This window comes from Orcinus orca, chromosome 19 (assembly GCF_937001465.1).
Source record: "Orcinus orca chromosome 19, mOrcOrc1.1, whole genome shotgun sequence".
In the NCBI taxonomy this organism is placed as follows: domain Eukaryota; kingdom Metazoa; phylum Chordata; class Mammalia; order Artiodactyla; family Delphinidae; genus Orcinus; species Orcinus orca.
In genome coordinates this window covers 47,342,171-47,364,993 of record NC_064577.1, presented here as the reverse complement: position 1 = coordinate 47,364,993, position 22,823 = coordinate 47,342,171, and the positions used below count along the sequence as shown (strand labels likewise).

At 43.3% G+C, this 22,823-nt stretch overlaps 1 protein-coding gene across 8 annotated transcripts in view; it reads right to left on the bottom strand.

Moving 5' to 3' along the window:
- HNF1B (HNF1 homeobox B) overlaps window positions 1-22,823 on the bottom strand; it is a 176,409-nt gene that overhangs the window by 135,522 nt on the left and 18,064 nt on the right. For all 8 annotated transcript variants that reach the window (XM_049702271.1, XM_049702272.1, XM_049702273.1 and 5 more), the window contains exon 3: window positions 20,435-20,568. The gene's annotated coding sequence lies outside the window, so the exon portion shown is untranslated. The remainder of the gene's footprint in view (window positions 1-20,434; window positions 20,569-22,823) is intronic.

Genomic DNA, 22,823 nt, shown 5'->3' with positions numbered 1-22,823 from the left:
CAAGGGCACACAACCACTGAGTGGGGGAACTGGGGTCTGAACCCTGATCTATCTAGCATCATGGTCTGTACTATTCCCACCCCGGAGCCTGGAGTATTTGTGAAGTGTCGTCAGTGAGTGATGAGTACAAGGAAGGGATGAGCTTTGTTTCTCGGTGAATGGCGGTGCAAAAGAAGTGAGGAAACTGCCCCTGTCTGCTGGATTGCAGATCCTTCCTTTGCTGCATTATAACCAGGTAACCACAGGCACCTCACTTCCCCTTCCAGGGGCTCATAACCCTTCTCTGTAAGTTGAGGTTAGACCACACGACCTCCCAGGTCCTTTCCAGCTCTGACATTCTAAGGAACATCATCCTCTGAAAGGAATGGGAGAGGATGGAGTGTGGGGAGAAGTCAAGTGACTTTACTGCATCGAATCTGATTTTTTTAAGAGACAGAGAATGAGATACAACAGTTTGTTCATTCAATTAAAATTCAATATATACTGAATACTTACTATGTGCCAGACCCTGGTGTGTGCTGAGGATACAGAACATTTTTTTTTCTTTTTGCGGTACGGTACGCGGGCCTCTCACTGTTGTGGCCTCTCCCGTTGCGGAGCACAGGCTCCGGACGCGCAGGCCCAGCGGCCATGGCTCATGGTCCCAGCCGCTCCACGGCATGTGGGATCTTCCCGGACCGGGGCACGAACCTATGTCCCCTGCATCGGCAGGCGGACTCTCAACCACTGCGCCACAAGGGAAGCCCAGAACTAAACTTTTAAAACATTGTCCTTACCTTGGCATATATGTAAAGGGAAAGACAAAAAGGACACGAAATTATCACGATGATGATAATGGCTAACATGGCACCCACCCTTGGCCAGAAATTGTTCTGAGCACTTGAAACCTTTGAACTCATTTTAATCTTCCCAACCATCTTCGAGGTGAGTACTATTATTATTTCTACTTTACAAGTGAGTAAACCGAGGCACAGAAAGGGGTGTATGCCAAAGAAGTACCGTGAACATTAATAATACACGAATAGTGCTTATTTTGGGGTCCTGAGACGTCGAGATGAGGACAGGCTGCTATGCTGCGGTATCAACACTGATTTTGTCCACCTGATATCGCAGTTATTCCTCGCTTGACCCTGTGCCTCTTGGAATCAGCCACACACGTCCGGTTGGAGGGAAGGGCTTTTCTGGAGTGAGCAGAGAAGGCCTTAGTTTTTGAAACTCAAAATCCGTGGCTGTGAAATAACTCAGGACATGGAATAAAGCGGGTGAGTTAGAGCCAGTTTCCTGCCTGCCGGGAAGAGGAGAGGGGGAGGGGGAAAGAGGCAGGTATGGACCCCCTGGGAAGTGGAGCACTAGCCCCTGTGCCCACCTGAGCCAGATATCCAGCGGGTCCTGGGGATCAGGCCCCGGACCAGGAGTGGCTGGTGTGCAAGTTACATGTGCCTGATGGCCCCTGTGCAGGCGTTCCCTGGGCACTGACGTGGCGGGAGCAATGGTGCCCTGGGCTCGAGAGCAGTTGGAAGAAGTCTTAGCCCTGCAAGGGTCCCTCTGGCCAGCACAGTGTACAGAGCAGAACGAGCGTCTGTCTTCCTAGGAGAAGCGTGGAAGGAAAAAGAGGGTCGCTGGACCCAGAGCCCTCTAGAGTGGGAACCGGGGGAAATGCTCCCCCAGGACCAATGAGGAGTGGATGTCTCATGGCTGCTGAAAAGAGGCAGTGGGTTACAGAGGCCAGGATGGGGGCTCCTTGAGGGCAGGGGGCTCTGTTTGCTTTGCTTACTGCTCCATCCTGAGGGCCTGGGTCAGGTAACAGCGATCCATAAACATTCGTTAAACGGATGACCTTGGGTGGGCTGCCTCTAAAATCAGTCTGTTGGGTTTCAAACCTCAGCTCTGCCTCTTACTAGTTATGCCATCCTTGCGTAAGTCTCTTCCCTCTCTGTGCCTCATGTGTAAAATGGGGATGAAAATAGTGCAGATCAATGCTGATCTGAGATAAACAGAGAGAATGCATCTGAAGCACTTAGTGTCTAGTGTAGCACAAGGGCTCGAGGAGTATTTGCTCTCAGTAACAGACGCCACTGCCCCACCCTTGCCCTGCACCTTAGCACCCCACCCTCACCCCCAATGCCACCCTGAACTTATACACAACCTTGAAGAAAAGAGTAGGACTCCAGAATTGGCTAAGATCAAGTTCCCACCACCACAGTACAATGGAGACTTCTAATACTCCTAACGGAAATGAAGCTAAGTGCTTAAAAGAAAGTTATTTTTCTTGCACAATGAATTTTGTAGCCTGATAATCATATTCAAGAAGAATGCAAGCCTGTGAAAGTCAGGTGTCCCTCGGAGAGCCCTGCTACCATCTCAATTAAACAGCTTTCTCCCTCGCAGGTATGTCTACTCACAGAGCAACCTACCTCTCACCGTACTTGTGTTTCTAGAAAAAGCACGGTCCTCCAGGTGAGTTATCGTCTGCATGTGCTGCTAACAGAACTTTAAGGCAAAGAGGTCAAGTCTAGGAAACAGAACTCTGTCCTTCCCCCCCGAAAGAGCGCTGAACTTTCCTGAAGAAATTCAGTACCAAGGGTTTTATTTCTTGTTAAGATATGCTCTCCTGGGCTTCTCTGGTGGCACAGTGGTTAAGAATCCACCTGCCAATGCAGGGGACACGGGCTCCAGCCCTGGTCAGGGAAGATTCCAAAACTAAGCCCGCGTGCCACAACTACTGAAGCCCACACACATAGAGCCCATGCTCCGCAACAAGAGAAGCCAACACAATGAGAAGCCCGCACACCACAATGAAGAGTAGCCCCCGCTCGCCACAACTAGAGGAAGTCTGCGCACAGCAACGAAGACCCAATGTAGCCAAAAATAAATAAATTAATTAAATAAATAAAAAAGATATGCTCTCCTGAAGGTGAGTGTTAGATATTATCATTAATTTTTTATCTTTAAAAAACCTATCTGTATTTACCTGGCTTCACACTTATCTAACTGCCAATAGGTGACAAACTGTCTTCTTTGCCCAGATTGTATGAGTTTTAACACTGAAAGCTTCATAGCCCGGGAAACCCTCTCAGTCCCAGACAAACAAAAATTCTCTAAATGTCCCAGATAATCCCTAAATGCCAATGACAAATCAGGTGGACTTGTCAGCCCAAGGGAGTGTCTGCAGATTTTTTTTTTTTAAATGAGCAAGGAAATTTACTCGTTTCAAATCAGAAGAGCTCACCTCACAGAGGAAAAACAAAACTGATCCCCTGGGGGCACTTTCCACTCTGCTGAGTATTGGCAAGCCTGGCCCTGGAGACCCTGCAAAGGAAGATGCAGCCTGCCTGACTTGACGTTGAGGAAATGGGAGGGCAGAGAGAAGACTGTTTCAAATGGGGCCACCGGACAAGGCTGCAAAGCCTCATCTTGGCACCCTTCCCATAAAGTCCCTCTTTTTTGGTCAGGCTCTCGACCCCTCAATGAATCCCAGCCACTGCGTAGAACAGTTCCCACATCTCCAAGTCACTGTCAAGCCTGTTTGCCTGTGCAGAGCCTTGTGGTTTGTCCACATGCAAGAGTAACCCAGGCATGGCAGTTCCCCTCAGGACACATGCAGTGGCTGCCCCAAGCCTCTGTGTGCGTCCCTTTCCCTCAGACCAAGTGTCTTTTGCTGTTTTTCTGGTGTCCTCAGACCTGCTGGAATTGGCCCACTGCGTACAGATCGAGTTTCCAGTCACAGAGAACATGGCACAGCCTATTTCTGCACCTTGTGGGTAAGTGTAAGGGCCCATCAGGATTGGGGATGTTTGGCTCCAAGGTTGGATTCCTGAGGCTGCAGTGCTCGTTCTATGGGTCAGGGTGTCTCATGAAATTGCAGTCAAGATGTTGGCAGGGCTGCATCATCTGAAGGCTTGACCAGGGCCGGAGGGTCTGCTTTCAAGACCATGTGGCTGTTGGCTAGAGGCCTAAGTTCCTCACCATAACATCTCTTCGTAAGGCTGCCTGGCATAATTAGCTTCCCCCAAAGTGAGTGATCCAAGAGAGAGAAAGCAAGAGGGAAGCCACAGTGCCTTTTAAGACCCAATCATGCACCATCATTTCCTCCATATTCTATTTTTTGGAAGAAAGTCACGAAGTCCAGCCCCACTCAAGGGGAGGGGAATTAGGGAGGGAAGAATATCAAAGGATTTGTGTACATAGTTAAAAGCCACTGTTTCCCCAAACATTAAAGGGCTGGACCATGGACGAATTCCCACAAACGTTGGTTCTGGTAGTAACATAGTAGGAAAAGCACAGGCTTCAAGTCAAATCTGAGTTTGATACAAGGCTTTGCTTCTTTCCAGTTTGTGGGATCTGGGGCAAAATTATCATCTCTAAACCCTTAGTTTCTTTATCTGTAAAATGAAGATAACAATAGTAATTCTTTCACTGAGTTACTATGATAATGAAATGAGATGACCTATGAAGGGACAGATCCAAATTGTACAGGGCACCATGCTTTTATGAATTGACAGGGCCCTTTTAAGAAAAGAGAGTGCAAAATTACAACCAGAAGTTAGGTACAAAATGAACATTTACGTAGAATTAGAAATGACCAAAAACCCCCACATTTTAAAAGCTGATAAATACCAAAAAACGCAGAAAAAAATGACAATTAAAAAATTTAACTACCTAAACATACTCTTTAAAATACCTCCTTTCATTGTTAGTGTATAGGAATGCAAGAGATTTCTGTGTATTAATTTTGTATCATGCTCATGCAGCTCAATATCAAAAGAACAAACAACCCAAATCCAAAAACTGGGCCGAAGACCTAAATAGACATTTCTGCATAGAAGATATACAGATTGCCAACAAACACATGAAAAGAGGCTCAACATCACTAATCATTAGAGAAATGCAAATCAATACTACAATGAGGTACCACCATACACTGGTCAGAATGGCCATCATTAAATAATCTACAAACAAGAAATGCTGGAGAGGGTGTGGAGAAAAGGGAACCCTCTTGCACTGTTGGTAGGAATGTAAATTGATACAGCCACTACGGAGAACAGTATGGAGGTTCCTTAAAAAACTAAAAATAGAACTACCATATGACCCATCAATCCCACTACTGGGCATATACCCAGAGAAAACCATAATTCAAAAAGACACATGCACCCCAATGTTCATTGCAGCACTATTTACAATAGCCAGGACATGGAAGCAACCTAAATGTCCATCAACAGAGGAATGGATAAAGATGATGTGGTACATATATATAATGGGATATTACTAAGCAATAAAAAATAACAAAATATTGCCATTTGCAGCAACGTGTATGGACTTAGAGATTGTCATACTGAATAAAGTAAGTCATACACAGAAAGACAAATATCATGATATTGCTTATATGTGGAATCTAAAAAAAGGGGTATAAGTGAACTTATTTACAAAACAGAAATAGAGTCACAGATGTAAAAAACAAACTTATGGTTACCAGGGGAAAAGGCGGCGAGGCATAAATTGGGAGATTGGGATTGACATATACACACCACCATATATAAAACAGATAACTAATGAGGACCTACTGTATAGCACAGGGAACTCTACTCAATACTCTGCATGGCCCATATGGGAAAAGAATCTAAAAAAAAAAAAAGAGTGAATACATGTGTATGTATAACTGATTCACTTTGCTGTACAGTAGAAACTAACAACACTGTAAAGCAATTATACTCCAATAAAATTAATTTTTTAAAAAACCCTGTCTTTCCTACATTTTGACTGCACATTTTTTGATCACTCCTCAGCATGACAAAGATTTTGTAATATTTTATATAGTCAGAAGACAGTGATAATTCAGTCTTTCCTTAGCATGGCTGATTAAAATTTGGTTTTTATTATTGAGAGTTTATTATTCAGCTTCACAACTCATTGTTCGTAACATCAGGCACTTCTTCAGGGTTGTTGTCAAATTTGGAAAACTTCTATCACATTTCTTCTACAGAGGAGCTCAGGGTATCTCAAGGTGTCCTGTGTAGTGAACTGATGGCACCCATGACCCAGGGCCATTAGAGGGGTCTGCACAAGGGAGGGCCTTAAAGCTTTAGCTTCCCTGTGAATCTTCCCCTAGAAGCAGGTATGCGTGTAGCTGGAAGACTGGCATGTACTAGGTGCTCAGGAAATGGGAGAAGCGTGGAGACAACCCTCATCTTCCCTCTCCATTGCTCCAGGAAGTCAGGGACTTCTCATCCTTGATTTCATCTTCCTCCTTCTCCAGTAGACCCTCCAGGGACCTTCAGAAGGCAGGGACAAAAATACACCCCTTGTTATGATGCAGTGGAAAGAACACTGGACTCAGAATGAAAAGACCTGGGTTTGAGTCCTGACTTTGTCACTTACCAGCTGTGTGACTTTGGCAAATTACCCAACCTCTCTGTGTCTCAGTTTCCTCATCTCTGAGATGGGCATCGCTATGCCAGCCTCATGGGTTGTAGAGATTAACGGCAGGATATAAGTAAAGGGGCTTTGTAAATTGTAAGCAATTTTACTAATGTAAAGTGTTTTATTTGGACGTCTGGAAGTTACTGAGGAGCCAGTTTGGACACTACCCCATGTCTATGAACATCTTGAATTCTTTGTTCTCTGTGGCCTAATGGAATTGGAAATTCAAATTGGACTTTAATCAAACTTGGCATAAAGACCAGGATAACAAAATAGTCCACCCTTTCCACAGAAAGGTACTGGGTCCCAGTTATGGCCATAATTTGTGCTAGAGATGAGAATTCAAAGATAGACAAGACACGATCCTGGCCGTTTGTAGATGGGCAGACGGAATCCCGCACGGACATCTGCAGTTTACAGCCTCGGCCTCCCTGTGTCTCAGTGCCTCCTTCTGCCAAGGGGCGTGGCTAAATGCCTGAGAAACAAATGGGTGAAAGCCTGCATATCACGGAGAATCCTTGCGCAGGTGTCCGGCAGAGCCATGAGAGGTTTGCACGAAGCCCCCCCCAAGACTGTTCTCCTTGGAGAATTTTCAAGAAGCTTTGAAGTGCCGCCAGGGCAAGGGAGGCTGCCCCATCCTGGAGGTGCATTCACTTGTAATTTACTCCTCCACGTGGGCTCTGGAGCTCCAATCTCAAAAATACATCACCCACGCAGCCCTGCCCTGTGTAAAGGAAGATGGAGAGAGGAAGGGGGGCCAGGGGAGAGGAATCCCTAAATTAAGGAGGTCCCTGGGAGTGACTGGCCTACAGACACGACTGAGTCCCCCGAGTTTCTCTCCTTGATGCATAAATACTTCCAACTAAGATCACAGACGCCCTTGTCATAAAATCAATGAAACCACAAGGGAAAATGACCTCCCGCTTGACTGCACCAGAGATATCTTAAATGGAGTCATTTCCCCTCCCGCAGAAGCAAGTGTGCTGGGGCTCAGGAACTGATATCCAGGCTCTGCTGTGGAGAATTTGAGGCGAAGAGGAAATCAGGTGGGTTGGGTGCTTGTCTATCTTGTTTTACTTGCTACATTTTGTGATGGCTTCTGAGCAACGTCTGCTGCAACGGGGAACTTTTTCCTGGAGTCAGACCTGGGTCCCAGCTCCAGCTCCTCTAATTTCTGGCTGGGTGTCTTTGGGCAAAGTAGAATCTCATCCCAGTTTCCTTATCTAGTAAAAAGAGGATGATACCGTAGGTCTGACTGCCCTACAAGAGAGGTGACAAGATCAAGAGGTCTGTCTATGCAAATGCTTTGTAAACCATAAAGCTCTTGATAAATAACAGGTTTTATTATTAAAAGATAAAAGCACCAACCCAGCTAGTGTACCTGATAGAACTTCTTACACTGCAAGTGACAGAGAACCTAACTCAAATTGGTTTAAACCACACGGCTATTTCTCAACTTTCATAACTGAAAAGGTCTGAGGTAGGATTGATTCAGGTGAAGATTAGATTCTAACAACGTCACCAAGGGCCAGCTCCTCCCCATCTCCCCCAGTGACCACAAGCCTCACATCTTAAGATGCCATCCAGAGGAAGGCAGGTCCTCTTTCCAGTAACTTCTGTTGAAGAGAGATGGAGAGAGAACAGTGAGGGGCTCTTCTCTTTCCAGACTTAGCATAGGTATCACATTTCATTGGCTCTCTTTATATAGCCAGGGGATAAGACACACTGGCTGAAGAGGATCAAGGCCCATCTCTAGATGTGGGGGGCAGGATCATGATGCCAACCAAACCACATTTGAAGGAGGTTTTTTCCTTTTTTTTTTTTTTTTACATCTTTATTGGAGTATAATTGCTTTATGAAGGAGTTATTTTATCAGAAGAAAAGTGAGTGGATACTGAGTTGCATAAACAACATCTATCCAGTACAGTCCATCCCCTTTACCTACTCAATATCCACTCTCACCTATATCCCCATAAATATACCTTCAAAAATACCCACTCTCGGGCTTCCCTGGTGGCGCAGTGGTTGAGAGTCCGCCTGCCGATGCGGGGGACACGGGTTCGTGCCCCGGTCAGGGAAGATCCCACATGCCGCGGAGCGGCTGGGCCCGTGAGCCATGGCCGCTGAGCCTGCGCGTCCGGAGCCTGTGCTCCGCAACGGGAGAGGCCACAACAGTGAGAGGCCCACGTACCGCAAAAAAAAAAAAAAAAAAAAAAATACCCACTCTACATAAACACGGGCAACCTCTTTTCCCAAAATGACAAGCTACAGTTTTACCCAGTCTGGTTCTCTGGAATAGAACCTCGTAAATGGAGCTCTTTTGGTCATATGTGGTCCATTGAGGCTAAATGGTAAATTTAATCACTGTTATGCACTCAGTAAACTGTAATGGAGAGAGACAGGGTAATTGCAGTTAAAAACTCTCATTTGGAAAAGAAAAGAACAGGAAACAACTCTCAATGGTCATCTGTCCATACATAGTACATTTCATATTCTGCCAGAAACTACATGGACGACCTGCTCCAGCAGCAAGTATATATCTTCCCCAGTTCTTCCCTCTGGAAGGCTCCCCTTTGCCCTCTGTGGCTCCTGCTTGTCTCTTCCGTGAATTGTCCTTCATGGACCATATGACACGTACATCATGGAGGATGCCTCTTCTGGGGGCTGCACTGTTTTAGCAGCTCTCTTCCTGTGATGTGAGTTTGGGGGCCTGGAGATAACTCTCACAGACCACTGTAGGCCAGCTTTGAGGTTTCTTTGGCAAAATGATGCCCTTAAAAAGTTAATAGTCCAAAAACTATAAGACAGTGATGAAAGAAATTGAAGATGACATAAACAGATGGAAAGATATACTGTGTTCTTGGATTAGAAGACTCAATATTGTTAAAATGACTGTACTACCCAAGGCAATCTATAGAGTCAATGCAATCCCTATCAAATTACCAATGGCATTTTTTACAGAACTAGAACAAAAAATTTTTAAATTTGTATGGAAACACAAAATACCCCCAATAGCCAAAGCAATCTTGAGAAAGAAGAATGGAGCTGGAGGAATCAGGCTCCCTGACTTCAGGCTATACTACAAAGCTACAGTCATCAAAACAGTATGGTCCTGGCACAAAAACAAACATATTGATCAACAGAACAGGATAGAAAGCCCAGAAATAAACCCACACACTTATGGTGAATTTATCTATGACAAAGGAGGCAAGAATATACAATGGAGACAAGACAGTCTTTTCAACAAGTGGTGCTGGGAACACTGGACAGCTACACTTAAAAGAATGAAATTAGAACATTCTCTAACACCATATACAAAAATAAACTCAAAATGGATTAAAGACCTAGATGTAAGACCAGATACCATAAAACTCCTAGAGGAAAACAGACAGAACACTCTTTGACATAAATCGCAGCAATATTTCCTAGAGTAATGGAAATAAAAACAAAAATAAAGAAATCAGACCTAATTAAACTTAAAAGCTTTTGCACAGCAAAGGAAACCATTAACAAAATGAAAAGACAACCTACAGAATGGAACAAAATATTTACAAATCATGTTACTAACAAGGGATTTTAACTTCCAAAATGTACAAATAGCTCATATAGCTCAATATCAAACAAACAAACAAACCCAACCCAATCAAAAAATGGGCAGAAGATTTAAATAGACATTTCTCCAAAGAAGACATACAGATGACCAACAGGCACATGAAAAGATGCTCGACATCGCTAATTATTACAGAAATGCAAATCAAAACTACAATGAGATATCACCTCACACCAGTCAGAATGGCCATCATCAAGTCTACAAATAATAAATGCTGGAGCGGGTGTGGAGAAAAGGGAACCCTCCTACACTGTTGGTGGGAATGTAAATTGGTGCAGCCACTATGGAGAACAGTATGAAGTTTCCTTAAAAAACCAAAAATAGAGTAAGCATATGATCCAGCAATCCCACTCCTAGGCATATATATCTGGAGAAAAACATAATTTGGAAAGATACATGCACCCTAATACTCACTGCAGCACTATTACAATAGCCAAGAATGGAAGCAACCTAAGTATCCATCAACAGATAAGTGGATAAAGAAGATGTGGTATATATACACAATGGAATATTACTCAGCCATAAAAAAGAATGAAATAACGTCATTTGCAGCAACATGGATGGACCTAGAGATCAACATACTAAGTGAAGTAAACCAGGGAAAGACAAATATCATATGATATCATTACATGTGGAATCTAAAAAAATGATACAAATGAGCTTACTTACAAAACAGAAAGAGACTCACAGACATAGAAAACAAACTTATGGTTACCAAAGGGAAAGGGGCGGGGGAGGGATAAATTAGGAGTTTGGGATTAACAGATACACACTACTATATATAAAATAGATAAACAACAAGGATCTACTGTATAGCACAGGGAACTATATTCAATATCTTGTAATGACCTAAAATGGAAAAGAATCTAAAAAAGAATATATATGTCTAACTGAATCACTTTTTTTGTATACCTGAAACTAACACAACATTGTAAATCAACTATATTTCAATAAAATTTTTTTAAAAAGTTAATGGGATTCCAATTTATTTGCTTTTGGCTAATGCCATGGATAGTAGCGACAGTTAGAGATATTCCCTCTTTTACTTGTGGGTGAATTAATCTGATCTTTCTTGGAAGATCTGGCTGAAGAGGTTCTCAGAGCACTCCAAATCTGAAATTTTCTTACAGTATTCTTAATGTTGAAGCCTCAGGAAGCACACAGTCTGAATCTCAAGGCTTAATAGGCAACGGGTTACATAGTAACCAGCTGTTTACTATGGACATAAAAAAGAATTACTAAATTCTCATATCAACTCTTTCCCTTCACCCAAATATCTCCCTGTAGCCTTGCAATATCCCACTTCTGGCATTAGATTCTGTATCAGTTAGAAATCTTTTTGTTGAAGCTCAAACCAACTTAAGCAGAAAAGAAATTTGAAGGAGACTGGGAATCATGGCTGGGAAACCTCAGCAGTGACCCCCTCGGAGGAGCTGCCCAGTCAGTGCCGGCCAAGGTGGAGATGGTGCTGCAGCCATTCCCTGCTTATTTGCTCTCTGCTGAAAATTCCAATCCCAGGGAAAAAACATCAGATCGGTCAAGCTTGGGTCACCTGCTCACCTCATAGCTAGGAGTAGGTAGGACCCACCAAACTACGCTTGGTGCAGAAGAGATGATTCCAATAAAGGAAACTAGGGTGATGTTAGGGAGGAGAAGTGATGCAGAGCAGTCCAAATCCAACAAGCTCCCCTTGTACCTAGCAACGTCAATCATATGGCACTGCAGCTGTTATTCCAATTCAGTCATAACAGTTGGATCAAAATGAGAACAAGTTGGACAGAGGCTTAGAGGAAATCAAATGGCAGTTAGGTGAATGTCAAGGAACATGACTGCTCCCAAACAACACTTATCCTTTGATGTCATCTTCAGGGACAAAATTCTACATTGGATCTGAGTTATTGTGGTAAGACTCAGGCCCTCAGGGGTTAAAATGTAACCAAAAAAATTTGCTTTGATTGATGTTTATTTGTTTATTTCAGATGTTTGTATCTAAGGGACAAATACAAATGTATTTAGCTGTCAGCATATAATTATGCTCTCAGAAGCTAGTGATTCACTCTCTTACTTATTCACTCATTTAACAAATCACTTAATAGATATTTACTGAGCAGTTTCTTAGTCCTGGGCACTGTCTAGGAGCTAAGGAGATACAAACATGGATGATATAATCTCTGTCCTCAGAGGCTTAATATATGTGTGGTGATACAAGTAGTAGAAATACTTCAGTCTACTTGGAAGGAATGGTTCAATGTGAAGGCTCTTAAGTCAGACATGGAAAAGTGCAGCATTCAGTTTAAATTCCAGCCATGTGATCTTGGGCAAGTTACTTAAGCTCTCCAAACCTCAGTTTTCTCATCTCTATAATGGGGATAATAATAGTTCCTAGTTCAAAGGGTTGCTATTCTCTCATTGATTAATACATTCAATGCAATTCCAATCAGAATTCCAGCCAGCATTTTAAAATGGAAATTGATAAGCAGAGTGAGTCTGAAATATATATGGAATACAAAGAGCCAAGAATAGCTAAGACAATCTTGAAGAAGAACAGAGCAGGAAGGATCACACTACCATGTAACATGCCCGATTGTAAATCTACAGTAACTCAGACAGTGTGGTATTTTGGCCCAAGGATAGACAAATAGACTAATAGAATAGAATAGTCTAAAACCAGACCAACACATATAGGTCACTTAATTTATTAAGTTATGACAAAGATAATATTGCAGAGCAGTGGGGAGAGGATTTTATTTTTTAGTAACAATATTTGTTCTTTTGTTATCTTCATTCCTTCTTAAGGCTGAATAATATTCCATTGTGTGTATTACCACATTTTGTTTATCCATTCATCTGTTGATGGATACTGGGTTGTTTCCACCTTTTGGGTATTATGAATAATGCTGCTTTGAACTTCAGTGTACAAATATCTGTTCAAGTTCCAGCTTTCAATTCTTTTGAGTGTATACTCTGAAGTGGCCTTGCTGGATCATATGCTAATTTTATGTTTGATTTTTTGAGGAACTGCCATCCATTTTCCACAGTAGCTACACCATTTCACATTCCCATCAGCACTGCACAAGGTTTACAATTTCTCCATATCCTTGCCAACACTTATCTTCTGGCTTTGTTTGTATTTGTTTTTGATTATGGCCATCTTAATGGGTAGAGCCCATTTTTTTAAAATTTACTTTTTGTACTGCTAAATGAGTGTCTCACTTTGGTTCATCATGGTCACTGGTCACTATTTATACTATGAAATTTAACAATTAACATTTAATGGGTGGGGACTTCCCTGGTGGCACAGTGGTTAGAATCCGCCTGCCAATGCAGGGGACACGGGTTCGATTCCTGGTCCAGGAAGATCCTACGTGCCACGGAGCAACTAAGCCCATGCGCCACAACTCCTGAGCCTGAGCTCTAGAGCCCGTGAGCCACTACAACTGAGCCCGTGCACCACAACCACTGAAGCCCGTGTGCCTATAGCCCGTGCTCTGCAAAAAGAGAAGCCACTGCAATGAGAAGCCCGCGCACCGCAGCCAAGAGTAGCCCCTGCTCACTGCAACTAGAGAAAGCGAGCGCACATCAACGAAGACCCAACACAGCCAAAATAAATAAATAAATAGATTACTGCTAATTAAAAAAAAAAATTAACGGGTGCATGTCATAGGCACTGAACTGAGTTCTTTAATTTATTATCTTATCTAATCCCTACAACAATTCTTTAGCAAAGTTTTAATTGAAATATAACATATATAGAGGAAACTGAACAAATCATAAATGTACAGATTGGTGAATTTTTACAAAGTGAATACAGCTATGTAACCAGCACCTAGATCAAAAGCTAAAACATTACCAGCATCCCAGGAATCCCCTCGGTGCCCTCTCCCAGTTTTATCCAGTCCCTTACTATCCACCCACCCCAATAGAAAGCAATGATAACTAATATATTTTGCCTGTTTTTGAATTTTTTATAAAGGGAATCATAGAATATAAAATCTTTGGTGTATTGCTTCTTTTACTAAGTATATGTTTAAGAGGTTCATTCATGTTTCACACATAACAATAGTTCATTTATTCTCTGTTAACATAAAACAATAAAACAGCTAGTTATTTTACCAGCAAAACAGGTTTATTCAAGAGCAGCAAAGAATTGCAATTTGGGACATGTAACTATGGCAAACCACATGCAAGTCCAATAAAACAGAGGAAACTCTTTTATAGAGGAAAAGGGGGAAGCTGGGAGGGGTCTGTTATAAACAAAAAGTCCATTAGAGGAAACTGGGAGTTCAAAGTATAATGGCTTTTCATTGGCTGGGCTGTGACAATCTCTCACTGGCAGAGCTGTTGCCAGTCAAGGAGAAAATCTTTCCTTCTCCTGCTGGTGGTAGTAAATTAGTGTCAACTTCCTGCTGAAGATGCAAAATACACCCCTTCCTGTTGGGATCTGTATTGACGTGGAGAGGTATGTAGGTGAAGCCTCCCCTTCTGGCTTCCTGACTCCACTTTTGTGAGGTTTCCCTTTATTAATTTTCACATTTTATTGCTAAATAGTATTCCATTTTATGACTATGTCACAGTTTATTCATCCATTCTACTGTTGAGGGATATTTTGGTAGTTTCCCATTTTAGGCTATTACTAATAGTTCTGCTGTGAGCATTTTTTGGTAAATATGTTTTGATGAACATCATCAAAAGGACATATATACACAATTCCCCTGGGTATTTACCCAGGAGTGAAATTGCTAAGTCAAAGGATATGCATGTGCTTAGCTTTAGTGGCTGTTTACAAAGGGGTTGATAAGTATACATAACCACCACAGACTATGAGAGCCTGAGAAACTCCAAACACTTGCCCACATTTGGTATCATTTCTCTTTTTCATTTTAGCCATTTTGGTAAGTGCTATGGTCTGAATGTTTGTGTCTCCCCAAAATTCATATGTTGAAACCTAATCCCCCAGTTTGATGGTGTTTAGAGGTGGGGCCGTTAGGAGGTGATTAGGTCATGGGGGCAGAGTGCTCTTGAATGGGATTAGTGCCCTTATAAAAGAGGCCCCAGAGATATTCTTCTTCTCTTCCATCATGTGAGGTTATAGCTGGAAAGCACAGTCTATGGACCAGAAAGCGGGTCCTCATCAGACACCAAATCTGTGCCTACATTGTGGGACTTCCCAGCCTCCAGAACTGTGAGAAAAACACTTCTGTGGTTTATTAGCCACTCAGTCTATGGTATTTTGTTACAGCAGCCTGAACAGACTAAGACTGAACACATAGTGGTATTGCATTATGTTTTAGTTTGCATTTCTTTGATGAATAGTGAAATTGAGCATTATTTTTATGTTTATTGGCCACTTGGGTAACTTCTTTAGTGCAGTGCCTGTTCAAGCCTTTTGCCCATTTTTCTATTGAGTTGTCTTCCTTTTTTCTTATTAAATGTGAAAGTTCTTTGTACATTCTAAAGATGAGTCTTTTGTGTATTGTATATCGCAAATATCTTTTCTCACTTGCCTTTTCACTCTCTTAATGGTGTCTTTTAATGAATAGAAGTTTTAAATTTTAATCTAGTCCAGTTTATTGTTTTATTTTAATGGTTAGTACTTTTTGTGTCCTGTTTAAGAATCCTCCAAGGGACTTCCCTGGTGGTGTAGTGGTTAAGAATCCACCTGCCAAAGCAGGGGACATGGATTCGAGCCCTGGTCCGGGAAGATCCCACATGCCGCAGAGCAACTAAGCCTGTGCGCCACAACTACTGAGCCTGCGCTCTAGAGCCCGTGAGCCACAACTACTGAGCACTCGTGCTACAGCTACTGAAGCCCGTGCGCCTAGAACCCTTGCTCCACAACAAGAGAAACCACCACAGTGAGAAGACCACGCACCGCAACAAAGAGTAGGCCCTGCTCACCGCAACTAGAGAAAGCCCACGCTCAGCAACGAAGACCCAACACAGACAAAAATAAAAATATAATTAAAAAAAAGAAAAGAATCCTCCAAGGCCATGAAGACAGTTTGTTTTATTCTAGAATATTTATCAGTTTTTCTTTTATATTTAGATTTATAAGCCGCCTGAATAAGTGTTTCTGTATTGTATGAGGTAGGACTTAGAGATTCATTTTTTTCCCATATACATAGCCAACTGAAAATGAATTAGATTGCAAATGTGGCCTAGGCCAAACACTTAGCTCCTTTCTAAAATATTCCCACAGAATCCTAGTTAGAATCAACTAATTAATTAATCATTTTAAATTAATTTGATAAATCTTTTTTGCACATCTAGTATTTGCTAGTTTAGCTAGGTTTGTAAGGGAAGGCCTCTCAGAGCTGACATTTGAGGTCAGACCTGATTAATGAAATGATGCCAGCCATGAGCAGAGTTGGGGAGAAAATTCCAGGAAGAGGGAACAAGTCGTAGGTGGCTTGATATGTGCAAGGAACGACAAGAAGGCTGGTAGAGCTGAAGTATAATGCTCAAGAGGATGAGAAGCACAAGCTCACTCTTTCGAGTGTGAGATCAAAGGAAAGAAACAGACTGCAATCATCACGAGACAGTGGAGCAATGCCTAAAAGTTCTGAGGGAAAGAGTAAGGGCGCGGGCTTCCCTGGCGGCGCAGTGGTTGAGAATCCGCCTGCCAGTGCAGGGGACACGGGTTTGAGCCCTGGTATGGAAGGATTCCACATGCCGCGGAGCAACTGGGCCCTTGAGCCACAACTACTGAGCCTGCGCGTCTGGAGTCTGTGCTCCGCAACAAGAGAGGCCGCGACAGTGAGAGTCCCACGCACCGCAATGAAGAGTGGCCCCTGCTCGCAGCAACTGGAGAAAGCCCTAGCACAGCAACGAAGACCCAACACAGCCAAAAATAAACAAATAAATAAATAAAATTTTTAAAAAAACAAAAAAAGAGTGAGGGCACAATAAAGACATTTCAAACTCACAAGAACTCAGAAATTTTACCTATAAAGCAAGCTTTCTTAGGATTTTTACACAGCAGTCTACTCCAACAAGGTGAGGACAAGAAGAGGACGACAGGAGCCGACCCAGGAAGACCATGGAGGGATACCCCACCGTGAGAGCAGTGCGACTTCCCTGGAGAACACTCTGCAGACCCCAGCAGCTTTGAAAAAGGTTTGTGAGTATTTGTAGCTTCTGCCTGTGCCCCTTCCAATCTGTGATCCACAATGTTGCCCAAGTAAACTTGGTACAGTTCTAGATTCCCTCCCCACCTCAGTTTAAAACCCTCCAATGGTTTCCCATAAGTTTCAGAATAAAATCCAACTTCCGGTGTGATAGGAAAGTCCCTTTGTTATTGACCCCTGCCCATCACTCACCAAGCTGGATGGCTGCTCATACCCTCTGCTCCAATCATTGACTGTTTACAGACTTCTTACAGCTACAATATTTGCCACTTTGGAGCCTTTGTATCTGCTGCTCTCTCTCTGCAAGGAAACCCTTCTTCCCCTCCTTTCCCTGGTAGATTCGTCCTTGTTTCTCAAACCTCATTATCTTGGGGGGAACTTCCTTGACCACCTTGTGTTCCCCTCCTCCCACCACTGGTTTAAGTCCCCTCGGTTTTACCCCAGGGTTTCTCTGTGTTACTCACCTGTGGTACAAATCTGTGTCTATTTAATTTTTTGTTTATTTACTGTTCTCCTCACTACAGTCTCCTTGAGAGTAGGAGATTATTTTCATCATTGTTGAAATTTCTGTAATGGCTTCCCTGTAGTCAGCTTGCTTCTGTTAAAATTTCTGCTGCATCACTTGCTATGTTGTCTTGGGAACTCGAGTCTTAGTTTCCTCACTTGCCAAGCGATATGGCATTTTTATTTGCAGCACCTGGCACACAGAAGGTGCTCAGTAGGGTGTGTGGAATGAATCCAGGAAGATGGACAGAGTTCCGGGGTCGGAGGAGCCTCTCAGCAGGGGAGTAAGGGTGACTCACTCCAGTCAATCTTGACTCCTCCTTTCCCCTCCCCCGGAGGAGTGCTCAGCTTCCTCTCCAGGACCCTTATGCCCTGAGGGTTGTGAGGAAAATCTGAAAAATGCAGGCTCTTTTCCTGTTCACCCTTATCCATGTGTTGACCTAAGGAATTCAGGATATCTCCCATACATGTCACTGTCTGACCATTCCCATGAGGCTGTTTAAATATGGTGTTACTTTAGGACCCAAATTTCACTAGATGTGGATGTCTTAATGAGGGGCTGCTGGGAGGAAGCAAAGGGATCATGTACCCATTCTGCAGATGGAAAACCTCATGATCTTCTCCAAACTTCTCAGAGCCCATGAGCTCACATAAGTTGTCAGGAATCTACCAACAAGAGGTCCCTGGCCCCCGGGGGTCCCCTCTCCTCCAGCTAAATGAATATTCTCTTTTTGTTCTTATGGTGGAGGCAACTTCTCCATGGGACTGCTCTACTTTGAATGAGTTTCTAGAAACAAGAGAGAGTTGACCCTTCTCAATGTTTCACAAGATCTGGAGCAGAGTCAAGAATGGATTGTGAACTGGTACATGAAGGGTCATAGCAGCATTATTCACAATAGCCCCAAAGTGGAAACAAGCCGAATGCCCATCAATGGATGAATGGATAAATAAAATAAAAGCAGAAAAAGGAATGAAGTACTAACACATGCTACAACATGGAGGAACCTGGAGGACACTATGCTAAGTGAAAGAAACCAACACAAAAGACCACACATTATATGACTCCCCTTATATGAAATGTCCAGAGCAGGTCAATTTGTAGAGACAGAAAGTAGATTAATGGTTGCTTAGGGCTGGGGGTGGAAAGTGGGAGCAGTGGTGAGAGACTGCTAGTGGGTAGGGGGTTTCTTTCTGGGGTGATGAGAATATTCTAATAGTGATTGTGATGATGGTTATACAACTTTGTGAATATATTAAAAACCATTGAATTGTATACTTTAAATATGTGAATTGTATCTCAATAAAGCTGTTCAAAGGAAACAGATCTAGGGAAGTGTTGGGGGGGGGGTGATGGGAAAAAAAGGATGGCTTGTGTCACCTATATACTCTCCCATGTATCTACTCCTGCAAGCAATCATCTTGCAAGGGAAGAAACTAGATCCTAAGAGTGGGTTTGAGACAGATTTCTGACGATCAGCTCTTCCTCTCCCCCTCAGCAGAGAACAGTCAGATATAAGAGTGGGCTGTAGCTGGGTAGCCTTTAAGGTTCACTTTTGCAAACTCTAACTTCTCCATTTCCTTCCTTCTTTCTTCTTTGCAGGGACCCAATTGCCGTGCAGGGAGACCGGGTGGACCACAGCTTGGATTACACAACTGGGACAACCAGTCTGTCTGGAAAGTGCATTGAGTGCAACAGTGATTCAGGGGACGTCAAGTGCATGTGTATTCAAGGTTGCCCTTCAGCTTTTCTCTATGCAGGATGCTATAAAGATGGTCCCTGCCTGTAGAAAGCTTGTGGTCAAGCAGGGAGATTGGCCAATTTGTGTCAAGAAAGAACTCAGAATGCAGGTACAGTGCCTGCTTTCTTCTCGATGAGGCATCAAACTTGAGGCTGGCCAAGGGAGGTCTGCTACGGGCACTAAACTTTTCATGTTTGCCACCAAATTGTTCAACGTGTAAAACTTGCTTTTCTTACAAATGACAAACACCATTCTCTGTCAAATTGAACACTGAGATTGTGTGCCTCAAAGTAATGTAGGTCCAACTTAATTTAAAAGCTAGGAGGCATAGGGTAAGGCTGCATTCAAGCCAAAGAAAGCAACGGACTTTGCTGGAGTATTCCAGAAGTTTGCCTTGATTACATGAGAGGTGTGACAGGGCAGGAACAGCTGGATGCATACAATGACATGGCAAATCAGGGAGCTGAGGGTTAACCATTAGGGCTTTGGACCCTGAAGACAGTGTCACACTATAGGTGTTGAGATTGTGTTGTAATAATTGCTGGCTTGTTTCATGTTGCTTTGAGTCTCTTGATCCCTTCAGGTATGCCACCAAAAATTCTAGTATCTGACAAAGCTGAGAGCCACAGATTATCTACTTACTCCCTGAAGTCCCTTCTGATTAAGATGGCCAGGTAAAATACAGGCAATCCAGTTAAATTTCAATTTCAGAGAAACAACGAATAATTTTTTAGTGTAAGTGTGTCCCATGCAATATTTGTTTACCTGAAATTCAAGTTTAACTGGGAGTCTTCTATTTTTATTTGCTAAATCTGGCAACCTTATCTCTGATTCCCTTCTGGTCACTGCAAAAATGATAAATGCAGCCCTGCTTCCAGGCTAATATTTTGTAATGTGCACCATCTAGTGGTTACATGAACAAAGAGGAAACCAAGAACCGTCCCCAAGAAACAACTTGAAAGCAGCAATCCAGAAAGCTGAAAAGAAACAACTAGGCTTTAATTTTAAAAATTCTTAAAAAAATTTTTTTGACTTACTTCTTTGGATGTGGTGTCTGTGATCAGGTCAACAGCTTAGAGTATCCAGTGAATATCTGAAATCCCTGGTAGATCAGCCAGTGTTTAAACAGCAACCCTCACTGGGCTGAGGCCTTGGGCTCCTCCATTAACACCTAAAGGCAAATACACAGCCTTGTCCTTGATCTGTTGTGGTTCCCAGCGTTCCTGGTGATGCTTCACAATAAGCATGTGGCATCCAGCCATATCCATCAAGTACAATAAATGTCAGGCTGGTGCAATTTTATTAAACCCAACCAGGCCTGTACGGAGACTTGAGGAAGCAAGTATTTCCTGTTTACTATTTTACCAAGAGGGTATAGGGTAGGTGCCAAAGGGAATTGGCCCCATCCAATGGGCCTCTGGCTGCACATTGCAATCACCTGGGGTGTTTTTAAAAGCACCAATGCCTGTCCTTTCCCCCTTCCTCCTCTTTCTCTCCCTCCCCCTCCCTCCCCCTCCCCCTTCTCCTTCTCTTTTTCTCCTGTTTAAATCATGTGAGTTTATACAACCACATGGTATTACTTTAAAGGAGTGCAATAGGCAATGCTGAAGACGATAAGAGATGGTCACTGAAATCAGATTTCACCTTAAAACTTGAGATATTTTATGGACGAAACCTCTCATCCTCAGCATATCCACTGAGGCTGTGTTTGTGTTTTTGTTTTACAGGCAAGGCTAAAAGGCAGAGGAGCTTCCCTGTCTCCAATTCAGTGTCTGTGGTTCTGTAATTTCATCATAAATACTCACTATGAAATGGTATAGAAACTCCATTGGCAGTTTAGCCCAGGAGAAAATTCCAGAGCTCAGTCTGTTCTTTGAATAGGTTTTAGAATAAACTGGAAGGTGAGAGGGAGTTTGGGGATGGAAATTTTTCAAATACCCTCCACATTGACAAGGTGTCTCTATATAACATAATTGTATAAACAATGAAAAATAATACCTGCAATTTGTTGAGGGACTTTTATTGACCAGGATGCTTTGCACACACTATCCTTTTTAACTCTCAGAGCAACCCAAGGTGGCTGGGGACTATATCGCCATATTACACACGAGCAAACTGAGCTCCGGATTTGTACTAGGTTGGCCAAAAAGTTCACTCGGGTTTTTCCTAAGAGGACACAGCTGGTGAGCGGCACGGCTGTTTTTCACACCCAGCTTTGTCTGACTGCAAATCCTGTGCTCCTCCGGCTCTGATATTCTGCCAAGACTACAGTGCATAGTTCTGCAGATTTCCTTCCCCGCTGGTCGGGCTTGTGACGGAGAGCGGTCTGCCAAGTCACTCACATGTCAATGACACTCCACTGCCAGGCTCAGCCGCCCAGTATTAAGGCACTTGAAACCAGACTTTCAAAGATATTCACTTCCTTCTGGCTGGCTCAAGAAAGTCAAAAGGCAGTTTTCATTTTTTGTGGCACTTCCCTTTGGGTAGCTGAGTCACGTTGGGGGTCTTATGGGGGCTTTGGTGATGATATTAAAGGCTATCTCTAAGGATCTATGAAGCCCTCCTTGGAAGGAGGAACAGGAAAACAAACAACCATTTGTAAAAGGTAGAGTGGAGATATACCTACCCAGAAACCATGTTTCAGAATCAATCCATTCCTCGTGTTTCAAGGCCCCTCATGCTGAAATGTCACCTCCTCTGGGAAGCCTTTGGGGACCTGCCTCTGCCCCAGGCTCATGAACTGCTCCCCCTACTGCCATTGGCACTGGCCTCTGTTCTCCTTCTCAGCACACAGCAATCAGAAGCGGAGTGTGTGCACATACACCTCTTTCTCTAAACTGTGAGCTCCTTGAGCAGAGCAGAGCTGGTCTAGACCGGTTCAGGCTTCTGCAAGTCTGTGGTATCCAGAGGAAGGGGTCCCAGGGAGAAGGAGTAGGCAGTGGGCTGGAAGGAGGCGCCTTTGTCAGACTTCGCTTGGTGAGTCAGGGTCACATGGATTAGTCACAGGGGAGGGCTTTGAAAATCTTTATGGTGTCCTGGGACGGCCAACCTTGTCCACGTCACAGCCTGTGGATTTTCTGAGCACCCTGGATTTTTCTGAGCACCTTTAGCGTCTCCTCTGTGACCTTGTAACCGTCGTAGGACTTCACACACTCAATCTTTCATTCAGTAAGTACTTCTTGAGAGCCTGTTAGGGGCCAGGCACTGTGCTGGGTGCTGGGATCAGTAGTAAACAAAACTATCACAGCTCCTGTCCTGTGCAGCTTATAGACAAGGGGAAAGGCTTACATTTACCTGGACCGAAACAGTCTCCCCCAGCACACCGGGAGCTCCTTGAAGGAAGAGACTAAGTTGTATTGACTTTTTAACATTTTCATTTTATGTTTTAGTTTATTATGTAATTCACACCATAAAATTCACCCTTTT